This window comes from Apostichopus japonicus, chromosome 13, assembly GCF_037975245.1.
Source record: "Apostichopus japonicus isolate 1M-3 chromosome 13, ASM3797524v1, whole genome shotgun sequence".
NCBI lineage: Eukaryota > Metazoa > Echinodermata > Holothuroidea > Aspidochirotida > Stichopodidae > Apostichopus > Apostichopus japonicus.
The window spans coordinates 7,935,145-7,953,009 of NC_092573.1; the positions used below are offsets into that span (position 1 = coordinate 7,935,145).

The following is a 17,865-nucleotide window of genomic DNA, read 5'->3' on the forward strand; positions in this document are numbered from 1 at the left end:
TATAAAAACATAAATAAAAACGAAGAGTGTTAACAACACATGCATAAATGCTTATACATATTGTAACGCCGCCAACGGCTGGTAGTGTAAAACCTGTCTCGAAACCAACTGGAGGAGGGTAGGGGAGGTAGATGGGGGACGGGTACAGATTAACTCGAAATCAGGAAGCAAACACTAGAGTTGTATGTTTAATAAAAGTATAATTTCTCATCTCGTTCTAAATCTACAGTGTAATATACAATATTTACATTTGCCCAATATAACGTACTGTGGTCGGGCACAACCCAAGGAAACGCAGGCATAACACTGGGGCTGCGCAAGGGTCGGGCAGTCTAGACGTCGGCAATCAACCGGTGTCGGGCAGCACAGGCTTCGGGTGATTCACCGGTGTCGGGCAGCCTAGGCGTCGGGCATTCCGCTGGACTCGGGCAGCGCAGGTGTCGGGCAATCCGCTGGACTCGGGCAGCGCAGGGGTCGGGCAATCCGCTGGACCCGGGCAGCGCAGGTGTCGGGCAATCCGCTGGACTCGGGCAGCGCAGGTGTCGGGCAATCCGCTGGACTCGGGCAGCGCAGGTGTCGGGCAATCCGCTGGACTCGGGCAGCGCAGAGATGCGGGCACTCTAAAATGCTTAAACACATTTGTTTGGACTTAGCAAATATCAAAGGCTTTACCACGAGCCGCCGGAAGGAAAGTTCCTCGTCTTGCACTCGACCGACTCTCCGACTCACTCTCTCAATTACGAAAGAACCCTTCATTAAATACTCCGGAAATAACCCCCGTATACACACGTCCGTACAGAAACTGTAAAAAGGCTTAGACCAATCAGGGACTACCTGTATATATAACTACAGTGAGCTGCGACCAATGGGATCGACTCACACACCCGCCGCCGTGCCTGCCTTTGCCAGTCACGGGAATACATCGATATAGCAAAATTACGTAATCAGTTCCTGTTCCGGATAAACATCTCTCGTTACCTCCGCGGAGCGCAACAGATGTAACCCCTGAGGGAACGAAACGTATCTCACTAAGGAAAAGTATCTTTCCGCTACAATATGCTTATACATATACGGCACAGTACACGCTTACATGCAAAGAAAGACGTGTGTTACTTAATACTACATAATAAATGCATATACCCGCATAACATCATTTTTATCATTTTTATGAACAAGGTTATAGAATATGAAGGTACTTTTAATGGTACTCTCCATATCAAGTATTCAAGCTATAAAGTACTTTGACTTACTAACTTACAGTGCACGTATACTCTCTAGTAAGAGTATGGCAGGGCGTACTGCAGCTGCATGGTTGTGTTGTGGTCCCCAAAAATATTTCATTGAGCCCCACACCAGCGGCACAACCAGAAAGAAAAATAAATAAGAATCTTGACCACCATCCCCAGCCCCAAACCCATCATTTTCCCGGTGTCATTTGACACTCTATGGAAAATATACTTTCCTCTGTATAACCATTTATGGCATATGTTATAATTGTCATATGTATCAATAAATTTAAAACAAACAAAAACTATACGGACTCGAGTGGAGAGGGAAACATCTTAAATATCTACCAACAAAGCAAGGAGACTGGAAATCCAAATTAATGTTATGTAATTGCATATAGGCCTACTGCTTTAATTTATGGCACAAACGTGACCAACGTATAGACTTATAGGCTATTGAAAATTAATATCAAATGAGGAGTGGATTTGTTGTGTCATGCAGAGCCAAAACAGCCAAAATTAGTGAATCATTTGGCACTCTGTTGTGTCCTGTGTTCATTTTAAAACTTGTTACCTGTACCTCTAATATTTTATCTACAGCCCAGTTCTTCCAGATGTTCCAGGTAATGGCAGTTTCCTTGTGTGTATGTGTGTATTACATAATCATATTTCCACACACACACACAAAACGTCCGTGTTTTGACTCGACATCTGTAAAATTTGCGTCGTAATGGAGTTTTTTTTTAACCTTCATACCCACAGATATATAAAAAGAGATTGATGTTGTTCGAGGAAAGCTTGAGGAAGCTTTTCTGCAAAGAGGTTCGAAGATGTCAGCAAGCTCTATACAGAGGATTGTCGGTTCATGCCTCCAGGCCAACCACTCATTAGTGGTAGAGAAGGTGAGTTGATGAAACAGAACACCATGTAGAGATATTGGCTGTACAGTCTCCTTGGTATTCTGTGAGTACCGATATATCTTGTGAGTATCGCGTATGTCTAATTTGTTTCATATATGCCTACTGTGTTTAAACATATACACTTTTCAACGTATGATGTTGTAGTTAATATAACTATAACGTTAGTTTGACTGTTTGGAATATGACGTTGTTTCAATGAATGAATGAGTAATACATTATAATGTTTTGTTGTTGTTGTATAATTACGTTGTCCATGTTCCGAAATGACCAATACGACGAAAAGTGTGGACATGAAACTTGTTCCATATCTCCATATCTCATAATGATCAATGTTATACACAAAATGGTTCGGACATTGTTATATTATACATACCCTGTAAATCGCCAACATATCATAATGGTGAGCGCTTCCAATGGCGTATATATACGATATGACGTGTTGGACAATGGTGTTGTCTAAATGAAGTGATCAATAAATGATCACAGTGTACTAAGTTCTTGGGTCTTTTTCTTGTTGACCACAACGAAACATATAGCTAACTTGTGATTGTTAAGTAATCCGAACCAAAACAGAATATGCTTTCTCTGTATACTGATGTGCATTTGCTCCTTGAATGATTTTAAGTAAGCCATTCTGATAACACAGTGTGTCTCTATACATAACCACATTTCGCTCAATAGCACCACGTGTCTCTCTCTCTCTAACTCTCTCCACTCCTGGCCACCACCCCCTCCCCTTCCCCGTCCTCCTCATTGCTCCCGCTAACTCTAACTTGTTATTGTTGTCTAAAGGACTATGTGCAGCCGCAACTCAAATGTGGGCTGGAGGTATCAGAACTATCAAACTAGAAATGGAAGAAGCAGTTGGTCTTGGAGGTGACTGGGCCTACTCTAGAGGGTTCGTTACATTTCTCTTGGAAGACGGTTCTGTCGCAATGCCCGGAAAGTAAGTTATATCTCACTTCTGGACATATTAAAATATGAGTATTATTTCAACAAGTAATATACAATCAATAAATGATACATGACGTTGAGCGGCTAATGTGTCCTTCTTCTAGAGGTTCATGTTTTACGTGTCTGTGCGGGTGTGTGTGTGTGTGCGTTTGTGTTGCTATCTGAGGGAGGACTTGAACAAAAGAATTTCAGGTCCTCGGTTGTGATTTCTAAAGAATCACCACGTCCTCGGAAGAATTCTATTGTATGGGGTATTGTTAAAGTTAGGGTACGTGGATTTGAACAATGGAAAATACAATGGGGTCCTCGGTCTGAATGAAACACAAACATGTGTGTGTGTGTGGAGGGGGGGGGGGGGTACATAACACTGCCGTAATTAGAGGTTCGATCAGCTGGTTTGCATATTCAGTGCCATTCAAGTTACACGTACAAAAAGCATACCTCGTGAGTACAACGATGAATTTTCTCTTGAGTGATTAATTATTAATCACACTTTATGTTTTTATCAAACAGATGCACTTTCTTCAATTATGTTGCTTCTGTTACCTGGAAATATAACGTATGTCACGCAAACGCGCAATAATGAATCGCCAAATTCTTCTGAAACAACAAGGTCACATTCTCCTTGACCCCAATAAACGAAGTTTTAATATTTGTGGTTTGTGAATCTGTTAATGGGAGGGTTGAGTGTTGTTAGGGTGGAGATATGGGGGTGGGAAGGGGATTCAGATGAGAGTATCATGCCATACGGTTAAGACTTCGTGTTCACATTCGTTTGTGGCCTGTGAGGTTTCTTAATTGGAGGGGTGAGGGTTATTAAGGTGATATATTGAGGTGGGTGGGGTGTGTAGTCAGAATGAGTATCATGCCTTACGTGTCATCTACCTCGGGCATAGTTTGTGACGACATTTCGGATCATTTCCCTGTTTTTACTATTGTTGACATTGACAATGTTAAAACTAGTATTCCGTCAATTACTTTAAGGAGGCACGTTAATCCAGCAACTATACGGTTATTTCGGTCTGCTATTGAAAACGAAACTTGGCAAGATGTCTTTTATGGCAATGATGTAAACGTTGCATTTGATCAGTTTAATAAAATATTTAGTAAGCATTTAAACAACTGTCTTCCGTATGTTCCTAGTACAAAGAAGGGTATTAGTGACAAGAATGACTGGATGACTCCTGCCATCCTTAATTCTTGCCGTACAAAGAATCGTCTATATAAAAAATATCTCCGTAGCCGTACTGCAAACAACTTGAACGACTACAAACGTTTTCGTAATCGTCTTACGTCTGTTATCAGGCTGGCCAAAAAGTCTAACTACACCAATATGTTTAATAATAACAACCAGGATGCGAAAAGTATGTGGCGGTCAATAGATACCCTTTTACATGGTCGACAAGCTAATCGCACTCCTGAACAGATTAATTATCAGGGGGTCAGTTTTTCTAATCCATTGGATATTGGAAACATTTTTAATGATTATTTTACTACTATTGGTCCAGCCACTCAACATAAGATTCCTAATGTTAATTCTCACTACAAAATGTACCTGCAAGCACCAGTCATTGACTCTTTATTCATATACCTGCGACAAGAGATGAGGTCTTTAAAGTACTTCTATCACTCAAGCCATCCGCTGCTGGTTTTGATGGTGTTTCTGCTATTATTGTAAAACATGTTGCCCATTCATTATGTATTCCACTCACATATCTTTGTAATCTCTCTTTTGAGCTTGGTGTTGTCCCCACATCTTTAAAAATAGCTCGAGTTGTTCCTGTATTTAAGGCCGGTGAAAAGGAATCCGTGAATAATTATAGACCCATTTCAGTTCTCCCATGTTTCTCCAAGGTAATCGAAAAAATAATGTTCTCACGGTTATATAACTTTATTGCTAAGCATAATTTACTGTATAACTATCAATTTGGTTTCCTTCCTGGCCGCTCAACTACACATGCTGTTTTACATTTTACTTGTAAAGTTATGGAAGCTTTCGAAAATAATCAGTATGCTTCTGGTATATTTCTGGATCTGTCGAAGGCGTTTGATACCCTTGACCATAACATTTTACTTGAAAAACTTAGTCATTATGGAATCCGGGGAACTGTACTTCAGTGGTTCAAAAGCTATCTTGCTGATCGTCACCAGTTTGTTGTTATTAATAATATAAATTCTGTTTCTAAGCCAATTAAGTTTGGTGTTCCTCAAGGGTCCATACTTGGTCCATTGTTGTTTATAATTTATGTTAATGACCTCTATAGAGCCAGCAACAAATTTCATATAATCTCTTATGCTGATGATACCAACCTGTTCTTTTCCAGTAATGACATTAATTTTCTATTGGATACTATACAGAATGAGTTTACATATATTCGTGATTGGTTTTGTGCAAATAAATTGTCACTAAATGTTAAAAAAAATACCTCTATTGTGTTTAGTACACCTTCAAAGCACTTAAATCCTAACATTAATAGTATCAGACTTTGCGGTGTTGATGTTATGCTGTCTAAGACTACTAAATTTCTTGGGGTTTATATAGATAATCATCTTTCTTGGAATAATCATATTCAGAATATTTGTATGAAAGTGTCTAAAGGCGCTGGAGTTCTTAATAGACTTCGCCAAATCATTCCCAGAAGCACATTGGTCACTTTGTATAATACACTCATACTTCCCTATCTTACATATTGTAATGTTATTTGGGGCAGTACCCATGCCTCTAGAATTCAACCCCTTTACTTACTTCAAAAGAGAGCCATTCGTTATATTTGTAATGCGGATTACCTCCAGCATACAGCACCCCTGTTTACTACTCTTAACGCTCTTAGTATCTATGATATAAATCGTTACTATGTTGGTATTTTTATTTTCAATTGGTTACATGATAATGCTCCGTCGACTTTTCGCAATTATTTTCAGTTACGTAACGATCCTTATCCCAACCGTGCGCCAAATCAATTGACTGTTCCTTACTTTAGACTTAAGTCTGCACAACTTGGTATTCGTTATGTCGGCGTAAAACTTTGGAATTCCCTCCCTACTACTATTACTGGTTGTAAAACTCTGAACACCTTCAAAAAACGTCTTAAAGAGTATCTTATATCAAACTATCATTGATTTTGTATTTTCCTTTCTTTGCCATCTTTGTTCTGTTTTCTCTGTATACTTAAGCTTTCTTTCTATGTCTTATTTGTAAAGGGGTGTCAACGTAAACAAGCTCTGCAGAGCTTCTTGCTGGCACTCCTCAATCTCTTGTTCTCTTGTACATTTACCCACGTCTATTGTCATAATTGCATACTTTAATGCGAGAGATTGAAATAAAGTCTTATGAATTGAATTGAATTGAATTGAATTCTGTTCCGGTTTAGGTTATACAGACGCTTTCCGGCCATCGTTAGTTGCATGCAAAGGCGGCGGAAGCACTTTTAATCTGGGGGGGGGGGGTGGGGCACCGACGTCGGAGGGCACTTTGCAGAAATTCGATTGTACTGATGCAGCCTGATATTTAGTACCCTTTATAACTCTTATTGTATTATCTTATTTGCGTATACACATCCCTCAATCAACGCCCCCCCTCTCAAGTAAAAAATGCATACTAGCACTGCATTATCCAATGTGCAAATTGGGAAACAAGGAACAAGTTTTCTTTCATCAATCTATGTTTACAAGTTGACGATTGATTGGCGTAACCATTCAGGTACTGACACAAAATGCTAATTGCTAAAGTAGGAATCTGCCGAATTAGAGTTTATTCTTGTTAAGAGCTTAACAAATATTTTCTATTCTAAATAGCTTTGAGTTTGACCCACAGAAATTCATTAATAGTTCTAAATTAGGATTAGATCTCTTACTCAAAATATCGCCTACCTAATAATGTGATCAAGAGTACAATTTTTATGTAGAAAAAGGGCACATTTTTAACCTGAGGAAAAGTGTGTGGGGGGGGGGGGGGGAGGAGCACGTGCCCCAAGTGGCCCGGTTCCGCCGCCCTTGGTTGCATGCCTGTAAGTTTACATTGATATAGCCGAGTTTACTAACCAAGGGCGGCGGAACCGGGGGGGCACAGGGGGCACGTGCCCCCCCCCCCACTTTTCCTCAGATTAAAAATGTGCCCTTTTTCTACATAAAAATTTCTAAATAAAAAAAAGAGTTTACAAAGCGAAACCCACGTCGAATGAATTATTTCGGGAAGTTTTAAATGTTTACTACCACAGGCGTAGGAGCCCAATTTGATTTGGGGGGGGGGGGGGGGGCTGTAACGACTTGCCCGAAAAATATTACCAACATTTTTCGCGCGCTACGCGCGCGTTCAACATCTTAATGTGCATATCATATAGGCATGCGTTGGTTATTACATCGCATGCCAATAACATACAATCATTTGCCGTGTTATAACCCTTCCAAATTGGTTAGAATTATTCAAAAAGTCGTTACAATAATAATCATCATAATAATATCAGTTTAACCATTGAAAAACACATAGAAAATTACTTTTCTTTCAGTATTTTGACATATTTCATTTGCTTTCATGCATGTATCGATCGCGTGTGCAGGGACTTGGACTTTATAATGATTTCACCTCATTTTGTCTTTTTCCTTGTTTCCCAATTTGCACATTAGATACTGCAGTGCTAGTATGCATTGTTTCCTTGAGGGGGGGGGGGGGGTGGCGTTGATGGAGTGATGTGTATACGCAAATAAGATAATACAATAAGAGTTATGAAGGGTACTAAATATCAGGCTGCATCAGTCCAATCGAATTTCTGCAAAGTGCCCTTCGACGTTGGTGCCCCCCCCAGATTAAAAGTGCTTCCGCCGCCCTTGTTACTAACTGTTTATTTATATTTCTTCACAGATATTTTGCTCTATGGAAACGAGTTGATGGACAGTTACAACTCTTTACGGATATTTTCAAACCGAATCAAGTAAACTGACGTACCGAAACCGTCATCATTTATAATCATATGTAAAACGATTAATGGAGGATGAATTACTAACCCAACAAATCCAAATAAAATTTAAGGTAATAACAACGTTAAAGGATTAAGTGAAACCTGACAGCATCTACAGACATGTTATTATCATTTACAGGCGCGTATCCGGGGGGGGGGGGCGTTGGGGCGGACGCACCCATCACTTCTTGAGATTGTTTCCATCTGCCTGAAAACGCGCGCCCACAACCCTACGCCTCACCCCTCTTATCGCTTCCCGATGAGTAAAGAAACTTAATTAATGACCTTCGCCGTAGTACCAAGACCTTGACAAAATCCGGCAACACACCACTTCATCGATAACAAGTGATGGGGTTGTGTATTAGTGACGTCTAAAGGTCGTGCACTGATCTACATGGAGTGTGACCACTCCCGACATAGGCGTAGGAGCCTCATTTGATTTGGGGGGGGGGGGCTGTAACGACTTGCCCGAAAAATATAACCAACATTTTTTTCGCGCGCTCCGCGCGCGTTCCACACGTTAATGTGCATATCATATAGGCATCCATCAGTTATTACATCACCTGCCAATAACATAAAATCATTTTTCGTGTTATTACCCTTCCATATTGGTTAGAATTATTGGGGAAGTCCTTACAACAATAATGATAATAATAATAATATAAGTTTAACCATTGAAAAACACATTGCAAATTCTTCTTCTTTCAGTAGGTGCCAGTGGCGGAGCTAGGGGTATTGGTCAGGGGGGAGAGAATGGTCTGTAGGGGCGCTTTTGACACTATCTAAGCGGAGCGCCACCACAGGTTGGCGCGGAGCGTACAGAATTTTTTTGAGTAAAGATACTCCCTAGATCGCCGGAAATGACCCTTTCCGGGCCTTGCTAATTTGCAGATAAACGAAGAATAAATAGGTGTCATCGCCATTTGTCAGAAAATTGCTACAACAAAATGTGACAAATGTCAATAGGTATTTGAGAGCGCAATAAAAAAGTCAATAATCGCGATTATGTAAAAAGTGGTAAAAAGCTGAAAAGGGCGCCAGCAGTCCATTTGAGTCCGTCAGGGGGGCATCCGCCCCCTCTGACTGTATGGACGCTCCGCCACTGGTAGGTGCCTGCAAAATTCTCAGCATATTGCCCAAATTTTCACCCAAAAAATTTTTAAAAAATGCAAATTATTATTCTTTCAGTAGGTGCCTGAAAAAAATCTCAGCATATTGCTCGAATTTTCACCAAAATATTTGAAAAACACATTGCAAATTATTCTACTTTCAGTAGGTGCTCGAAAAATTCTCAGCATATTGCCCGAATTTTTACCCAAAAAATTGAAAAACACATTGCAAATTATTATTCTTTCAGTAGATGCCCGAATAATTCTCAGCATATTGCCGAATTTTCACCCACAAAAAAATGAAAAACACATTGCAATTATTATTCTTCCAGTAGGTGCCCGAAAAATTCTCAGCATATTGCCCGAATTTTCACCAAAAGAATTGGTTGGGGGGCTGCAGCCCCCCAGCCCCCCAGCCTCCTACGCCTATGACTCCCGACTTTCCAATTTCCCAAGACCAGGCCCCAGAAAATCCCAAGAATTCCCAAGGACACTGTACTGATGGATATCTAGCAATATCTAGAGATATCTAGGCATGAAAATCCCAAGATCTTCCCTAAACTGAATATCGAAGCCTTCAGTGTGTAATGAACTTGAAACTGTGCGTCTTTGGAAATGAAAATAATGTGGGGCATAGTAGCGTAACTACTATGGGCTCGGACCGTGCTGAGCCGGGGCCCGACCAAAAGGGGGCCCTGCTTTATTGATTCACAGAAAAGGGGTACCTCTTTGGATAGGGAGGGCCCGTTTTACTCAAGCCATCCGCTGCTGGTTTTGATGGTGTGTCTGCTATTATTGTAAAACATGTTGCCCATTCATTATGTATTCCACTCACATATCTTTGTAATCTCTCTTTTGAGCTTGGTGTTGTTTCACATCTTTAAAAATAGCTCGAGTTGTTCCTGTCTTTAAGGCCGGTTAAAAGGAATCCGTGAATAATTATAGACCCATTTCAGTTCTCCCATGTTTCTCCAAGGTAATCGAAAAAGTAATGTTCTCACGGTTATACAACTTTATTGCTAAGCATATTTTACTGTATAACTATCAGTTCGGTTTCCTTCCTGGCCGTTCAACTACACATGCTATTTACATTTTACTTGTAAAGTTATGGAAGCTTGCGAAAATAATCAGTATGCTTCTGGTATATTTCTGGATCTGTCGAAGGCGTTTGATACTCTTGATCATAGCATTTTACTTGACAAACTTGATCATTATGGAATCCGGGGAACTGTACTTCAGTGGGCCAAAAGCTATCTTAGTGATCGTCACCAGTTTGTTGTTATAATTAATATAAATTCTGTTTCTAAGCCAATTAAGTTTGGTGTTCCTTAAGGGTCCATACTTGGTCCGATGTTGTTTATAATTTATGTTAATGACCTCTATAGAGCCAGCAACAAATTTCATATATTCTCGTATGCTGATGATACCAACCTGTTCTTTTCCAGTAATGACATTAATTTTCTATTGGATACTATACAGAATGAGTTTACATATATTCATAATTGGTTTTGTGCAAATAAATTGTCACTCAATGTTAAGAAACCTACCGCTATTGTGTTAGTACACCTTCAAAGCACTTAAATCCTATAGCATAAATAGTATCAATTTTTGCGGTGTTGAAGTTATGCTGTCTAAGACTACTAAATTTCTTGGCGTTCATATCGATAATCATCTTTCTTGGTATAATCATATTCAGAACATTTGTATGAAAGTGTCTAAAGGCGCTGGAGTTCTTAATAGACTTCGCCAAATCCTTTCCAGAAGCACATTGGTCACTTTGTATAATACACTCATACTTCCCTATCTTACGTATTGTATTATGTTTTTTGGGGCAGTACCCATGCCTCTAGAATTCAACCCCTTTATTTACTTCAAAAGAGAGCAATTCGTTATATTTGTAATGCGGATTTCCTCCAACATACAGCACCCCTGTTTACTACTCTTAACGCTCTTAGTATCTATGATATAAATCGTTACTATGTTGGTATTTTTATTTTCAATTGGTTACATGATAATGTTCCGTCGACTTTTCGCAATTATTTTCAGTTACGTAACGATCCTTATCCCAATTTACTATTCCTTACTTTAAACTTAGGTCTTCACAACTTGGTATTCGTTATGTTGGCGTAAAACTTTGGAATTCCCTCCCTACTACTATTACTGGTTGTAAAACTTTGAACACCTTCAAAAAACGTCTTAAAGAGTATCTTATATCAAACTATCATTGATTTTGTATTTCCTTTCATTGCCATCTTTGTTCTGTTTTCTCTGTACACTTAAGCTTTCATTCCCTATTTTATTTTTCAAGGGGTGTCAACGTAAACAAGCTCTACACAGCTTCTTGTTGGCTCTCCTCAATTTCTTGTTATCTTGTATACTAACCACGTCTATTGTCAAAATTGCATACTTTAATACAAGAGATTGAAATAAAGTCTTATGAAATGAATTGAAAAAAGAAAGATTCATGTAAGACTGAACAAGACAGTTTTTATGTGATACGGAATACGGACATTATAATCATGGGCTCATTGGTTATTAATGTTTGTATCGAGCTGTTTGTGCTATTTATTATGATAATGAAAATTAAGTATATAATTTAAAGCCCAATTCCAGCCAATATTGTACTGAGTACAACATCAGGACATATTATTTTTTTGGAAAATTTTTAAAGCAATAAACCAACACCCCACAGATTTGAAACTGCGATCATTTGAAAAAAGCAGTGCTTTCATATAATATAATAATAAAAGGTAAGAATAAAGATTCCTTCGGTGTATGTGGTAAGTAAAAAATGACAGGAAATTAGGCTTAGATGGAGACAAAGTTTCAGCCGAAATCAGGCCTATGCTTAGGTTTGATAACTGTATTTTTACAGTAGTCTCCATTAAAACTACATACTGGGAAATCAAAATTTAAAAAAAAACTTAAGCATCGACTTTTCAATGATTTCACCCAACCAACCGTTCTCTAGTTATGTTCATTGCATGCGGACCCATAATGCATTACTGAAATTATTGCAAGTCAAAAACCTATTACATGAGATCTCAAAATAACCGATGTGTAAATGCAACTTGAACGGAAATTATCTTTTCCGACGATATAGGAGTATGTCTTGGCCAAAAACAATCGTCGTACGCTCTGCGCCAACCGATGGTGGCGCTCCGCTTAGTATCAAGTAGTGTGTTACACCTATATGACCTACTGATCCCCCTTGTAACCATTTCTGAGGACGAACTTGCTTGGACCTCCTGATAGGGGTCCCCATGCCCACCAGGCTAACTGGAGTGGCATTGCACAATAAACGGATTAAAATGATTTATATCAGTCTCATTCCAATTATTCGAATATGTAAAGCAAACTGCAGATATCACATGATATCAGTGAACATGAAAATGGCGTTCCAGGATGAACAGCCTCCAAACTGTTTATGTGTGTAGTGTTCGGTTTCGGAAATATCTGGTATTTTAATTCCTTGCGAACTAAATTTTATAGTAGCCGTTATAAGAGGTTCCAATAATTGTACACCAATAAATTAACTGTTTCTGAATTTTCGAAATTCCCTGACCAAAATTCGTCATCATACTTCCTTCTACTCATGCAATTTTGACCGGTCTGTTAGAGGTTGTAGGAGGTTTTTCTATATTGGTTGTCCATAGATGAAATTTTGTGCAACATCATTGGTATTTTTTGAAGGTTACAGTATTAGAACATTGAATTATGTATTTGCGAAATCCGCAAATGGATGCAGGAGAACTTCCTCAAGTTGAACGATGATAAGACTGAGTTTGTTTTATTTGGTTCCAGACAACAACTTTCAAAAGTTCATGTTCCGCATATTACAATTGGGGATTCTGACATTACTCTTGCTGCAAGTGCTCGTAACCTAGGGGTTATTTTTGACTCGTCAATGTCTACTTAAGAATCATGTTTCAAATATTGTTCGTTCTGCATCATTTCACACCAGGAACATTGGTAGATTAAGAAAGTACTTAAATCCTCGTGCCACTGAACAAATTGTACATAGTTTTGTAACCTCCCGGCTTGACATGGGTAATTCCCTCCTTTTTGGCCTTCAACAAGTTCAAATTAATCGCTTGAAGCGCATTCACAATGCAGCTGCGCGCTTAGTTACTTTAACTAAAAAGAGGTCTCATATAACATCCACTTTGAGCGAATTACACTGGTTGCCGATGGATTGCAGAATTAAGTACAAATTGCTTCTTACTGTGTTTAAAGCATTGAATGACTTGGCTCCGGACTATATGTGATGTCTCATCACACCATATAATCCATCACGTTAGCGCCGCTCCATCACCAAATTGCTTTTCTCAGTTGCTGCACCTCGCCTTTGGAACAGCCTTCCCATCAAAATCAGATCTTGCATTTTCATTGGCACAGTTCAAAACATTGCTGAAAACCCACTTGTTCAATGGAGCCTTTGCTTAACTTATTGTTTTGCATTTCATGTTTTCATGTGTAGATTAAGTTGTTTTGTAGGTTAAGTTGTAATTTTAAGATTTTGTTATTGTAATGCGCCTTGAGCGCCTTGTTTACTTAAGGTAGATTTGTCCGCTGTATAAATCCACATTATTATTATTATTATTAACAGAAACCTGACAGCGATCTACAGACATTTTATTATCATTTATGAAAGATGAATTATTAAATGTTGACCATTAGTGAAGGTTACAGTATTAACAGAAACCTGACAGCAATCTACAGACATGTTTCTATCATTTATAATGAATTATTAAATGTTAACGATTGTTTAAGGTTACAGCATTAACAGAAACCTGGCAGCAATCTACAGACATGTTAATATCATTTATTAGGATGAATTATTATATGTTAACTATTATTTAAGTTTACAGGATTAACATAAACCTGACAACAATCTACAGACATTTTATCAAACTGCTCTGTTATTATTATAAAGCGATGACATTGTGGCAGAAAAGAAATTTGAACCACTTAATAAATCACAACGAAGCAGCCCTTGTCATTAAAATATGACCTTGTCCATTATCAAGCAAACGGTTGACAGTGGCGCACACATAGGGAACACCCCACACCGTATCCCCATCGTCAATCATGGGTGGGTACGGTTCGGTCGGGGATGTTATACCCTACCCCTGTACCTCCCATCATCAATCAGGGGAGAGGTACGGTTCAGTCGTTTTTTTTGTTTACATTCAGCCAAGGAAGAATTATACATAAAACGCTGAAGGAAATTAATTTCGTCACAAACAGCTAACAAAGTATAACATAACCATAACAAAATCTAACAAACCATAAGAAAACTATATAACAAACCCTTTCAAACCCAAAAGAGAAACATAACATATTTACAATGGTTTCAAAATTTAAGGGCAAATGGTGTTGTTTTTTTCTCTTTACTTGGTGAATGTAATATGTAATAAAATGTATTAAATGGATATAATATATGCTTATAGTTTATACCTATAGTTTTTCGACACATCTAAATTGTATTCTTTATTTTGGTTTTTATTTTGTTTTGGTCGAATTAGGTGTGACGGATGAGTGTCAAAAGAAGAACGTTGATCGCACAGTGTTGGGACACTGAGCGAAAGAAATTAAATTGCCACTATCGCTGCACCCTTTAACACGGTACACCCTTTTACTTCCAATTGAAAATTTATTAAATTATATGTAAACAATTAAAAGTATTTATATCGCGTTAGGTGTTGCTTAGAAATGTCACGAAATGATCGCAACATTTGTTATAATAATGGGCCTTCGGGGCATTCTTTGGATTCCAAGCCTGTTGACAGTGATGACATTAATGTAGTGAATGGAATGTTGCTTTTAGAAATATACTGCTTGTGTATATATGATTCAACAATTTAAAGAAAACGGTAGAGTATTCCGGTCAAACGTTAACCATTGATAACGATGAAATAAGAGTACGCAATTGTCAATTGTCCGCCACCAAAGCTTCATATTTAAATTTTCAAATACGACACTGTCATGCCGTCCCAACCATTGAGTTCCTGCTTGTTTAATGCGACTAATAGACTTGTTGTGATGAAACTCCGCACAATCTCATATCGGCTTTTATCTATATAGAGAGACGTCTCCAGCAATGGTCCGAGTCCCCAAACTGTCAAAGGCGACATAAACAAGTGGCAATATAAGAAAACGAAATATGTAAACAGGAAATACGGCTCTTATCTTGATATCGTAATAATAAATAAAAAATTTCATAGGCCATTTGGTCATTGCAGATCAAATATGCCCAATGAAAGTAAAGGTTGGACAGCGTGTTTATAGCAATCTCTGCCGAAGCGGTACGGCGTATAGACTTTAACCTTTAAACGTAGCGGACATACGTTATGACTGTGCATTTGTGAGAAATGATGTCCTAGCTGCAGTTTGTAAACAAATTTTGGTATGAGACTTTTAACTCCATGGATTACATGATTGTTGACATTAATAAAGAATTCCATTAAAGAAAGCATAGAGGTAGGAGCCGGGGGGGAGGGTGGATTGGGCAATGGGGCACGTGCCCCTAAATTTATTTCCAAAGTAGCAAATGTGCTATTAATAATAGCACAAATAATGCACAAATGAGATGTGCCCCTTTGATGAAGAATTGTGTTTTGGATTTCTTAAACCTTTTTTAATTTTAATATTTTATTTTAATGATTTATTTTTAGTCTGTACATGCTAAGGATTTAACCGAGGTTGCTAAAGACTTTTGTTCAAGGAATGAACACAGGAGATTTTTTTTGGAAAGTTCTAAATATGGATGGACAGAAGTACATATGTAGGTTGATAGAGTCACGTGCACCATAATAGTATTGATATTATATACTAACACGTCATATTTTTTTAAGTGATATGGCTGGTGTGTATCGGTTTATAGCATAACGAGTGGTGGTTGTGGAATGAGAAAGTGGCCCTCTGATGTTGTGCCCCCACTTTTGGAAGCTTCCTACTCCCCTGATAGAAAGTCAAACTATTCCGCATTACAAGGTGAAAATGCCAATTCTCTTTAATTGCTCTTGGATATGAACCACAGAAGGTGGTCGTAACAACCGATGTTCCCTTTATGGCACTTTGTTGATATGAAGCTCACATTTAAAGATTCACCTTACTAAATTTAATAATAGTTGTTTGCAATAAATTTATAACAGTATGATCAATATCAGTGCTTGACATGATGAAGCTGACTATCACTGGAGTGTAATAGTAGCAGAGGTTACGAGGTCATAACGAGAAAAAAATATGTATTCTCATATTCATTATATGTTGAAAGAAAATGGAGCATTGAAATAAGGGTATTGCACAAAATTATCCCCAGTGTCCGACCGGGTACTCTACGATCTTGGAAGTCAAAATAATACATATACAGAAGAGAGGGCAGTGTGCCCCATGTCGGTTTATGGACCGTTAAACATGTCTTTTATCTAAAATTTTGTTACTCTTTACCCGGGATAAAAGAAAATCCACATTTCTGATTAATGACTTTTAACTATTATTTCTGTTGAAATCACGATTAGTCATCACTTTAAAGCCAGGTTTTGTTTCTCAACGTATAACAGTTCCGGAAACGTCTGTTTCCTGGGTTGGATTTCCCTTGTAAAGATATATTCTTTTGCGAGAACGTAACCACAAATATTATTGGTACCAGTTTACGATAAATAATCGAAGCGATCGCGAACGAATTTCAGAATTGAATTGGATGAAGAAGCTGCGAGAAATCAGAAGAAATGGGTCGTTTTTGCCTGACTCTCTTCAGCTTCTGTGTTGTAATCTTTCTTACCGGGGCCTGTGATGTTACCAATGAAAGTCGTAAGTTGTTTTGTTGTTGTCAAATTTGTCTAGTTATAGAAAGTTTTATCATTAAAAGAAAGTTTTTCTATTTATAATAACCAAAAACTGTAGAACTCTTCACTTTTTTTATTCATTCCATTAGACTTCAAGTATGTATATATATATATATATGTATATATATATATATATATATATATATATATATATATATATATATATATATATATATATATATATATATATATACATACTTGAAGCCTAATGGATTGAATAAAAAAAAGTGGTTGAGATTCCCAATATTGAATGTGACCTAATACCCCATTCCCTCTCTTGTAATTTAAGCAATGTCACTTACATAGTCTACTGTGTTCTTTGAAAGGAGGGCAATTATATAGGTGAAACAGGTTCTCGGTTCCGCTTACGTTTTAACAATAAAATCAACAATCAAACTGTAGCAGGATTCCCCGTTTCCGAACATTTCAATCTTCACAGAGATTCACTCAAAACCTTAAATGTATCTTAATTTCCTGGAACTTCAAATCCGTAACAGATCGTAAACGAAAAGAAATCGATTGGATCGTTCGTATAAAGTATACTGTGTTCTTTGTAAAGAGGACAGTAATGTAGGTGAAACAGGTTCTCGGTTCCGCTTACGTTTTAATTATCACAAAAAACTTCAAATCCGTACCTGAACAAAATGAATCGATTGGATCGTTCGTATTAATTCTCAACTCACCGGCCTCAGCAAAGACTTGGGACTTCCAAAACATCTACGAGTTCCAAAAATATATGTAATCCGTTCTTTATTTGTTCCTTAACCCGCTTCCTATATAGTAATGGTTTATTGGTATTAATTCCATCACTGCCGCTAGTACTTATCATACTTTCATTGTGTTTTTCAATT

At 38.0% G+C, this 17,865-nt stretch overlaps 1 protein-coding gene across 2 annotated transcripts in view; it reads left to right on the forward strand.

Moving 5' to 3' along the window:
* LOC139978217 (protein sidekick-1-like) overlaps positions 1-17,865 on the forward strand; it is a 66,638-nt gene that overhangs the window by 26,688 nt on the left and 22,085 nt on the right. The gene's annotated exons all lie outside the window — the stretch shown is intronic.